The following is a 444-nucleotide window of genomic DNA, read 5'->3' as shown; positions in this document are numbered from 1 at the left end:
AAGCTCACACTTGTCTCGCGGACGAATGAAGTGAAACACAAATCAGCTGTTATTAGACAAATAAGTGGCGTTAAATTGAACTAAAACCAAATCTGTTGGTTTGTTCCTCCTTCCACTTGTTAAAATGCTTCTTTTCCTGCTTTCGCTCATTTTTGGAATCACAGACTGGGCGAAGCTGAGCACCTCATCCACTAGGTGTGTGTGTGTGTGTGTGCTCTCTCTGCTGGTCTGAGCTCTCACTTCTTTAAAACACGGTGGATTTACTGATATGAAAGTGTCCAGCGGTCCATGATGGATCATTATAGAAAGACATCTACTTGAAGACATCTGACACCTGGAGATTTGTGACGTAATGGTATCGGTAGTTGACTAAGCATTGGTGGTTCAGTGGTAGAATTCTCGCCTGCCACGCGGGAGGCCCGAATTCGATTCCCGGCCAATGCA

General features: G+C 45.0%; 1 non-coding gene across 1 annotated transcript; it reads left to right on the top strand.

Moving 5' to 3' along the window:
• Positions 1 to 373: 373 nt before the first annotated feature.
• Positions 374 to 444, top strand: trnag-gcc (transfer RNA glycine (anticodon GCC)). The gene has a single exon. It is a non-coding gene; the product is annotated as a tRNA-Gly (tRNA).

This window comes from Echeneis naucrates, chromosome 2 (assembly GCF_900963305.1).
Source record: "Echeneis naucrates chromosome 2, fEcheNa1.1, whole genome shotgun sequence".
Classification (NCBI taxonomy): domain Eukaryota; kingdom Metazoa; phylum Chordata; class Actinopteri; order Carangiformes; family Echeneidae; genus Echeneis; species Echeneis naucrates.
This window is presented reverse-complemented; position numbering and strand designations above follow the sequence as displayed.